Source organism: Chenopodium quinoa, unplaced genomic scaffold, assembly GCF_001683475.1.
Source record: "Chenopodium quinoa cultivar QQ74 unplaced genomic scaffold, ASM168347v1, whole genome shotgun sequence".
NCBI classification, from domain to species: Eukaryota; Viridiplantae; Streptophyta; class Magnoliopsida; order Caryophyllales; family Amaranthaceae; genus Chenopodium; species Chenopodium quinoa.
In genome coordinates, this window is record NW_018742798.1 from 847,501 (window position 1) to 848,043 (window position 543).

Below are 543 nucleotides of genomic sequence, written 5' to 3' on the forward strand. Positions count from 1 at the left end.
CAGTAAAATTGAATCAATATAACAAAAAAATTAAAAATCTCCCCAAAAGACAAACAAAACAAATAACGAAAACAACAAAATTAGAGGGAGGGGTCAAACCGAAATTTCTTCAAATTCAATGAAGTGAATCAAATAAATAAAGAAATTAAGAATTTAATCGGAATCGACTTGAAGAGAGTATCTGGTCCGACTCTACACAAATATCATCAAGACATATATTATATATCAATGTATATGCAGGGACATATTCCTTCTCACGAAGGAAAAAATGCGGATATAGTCGAATGGTAAAATTTCTCTGCCGAGGCTGCAGCAACCGACGCAAGCTGCTGCCAGGGCTATTGCAGCCTCGGTAGGCGGCTTACGGGGCTGCAGCCCGGCAGCCAGCTGATTCCGAGGCTAGAGCATCCCCGCTAGCGACTTCTGAGGTCAGAGCAGCTCCGGCAGCCGCTCCGGGGGCCGGAGCAGCGCATAGAGTACCAGCCGAGGCCGCCGCTGCCTCGGCATCGGAGATGGGGGCCGGGGATTCGTGCTATTTCGGCG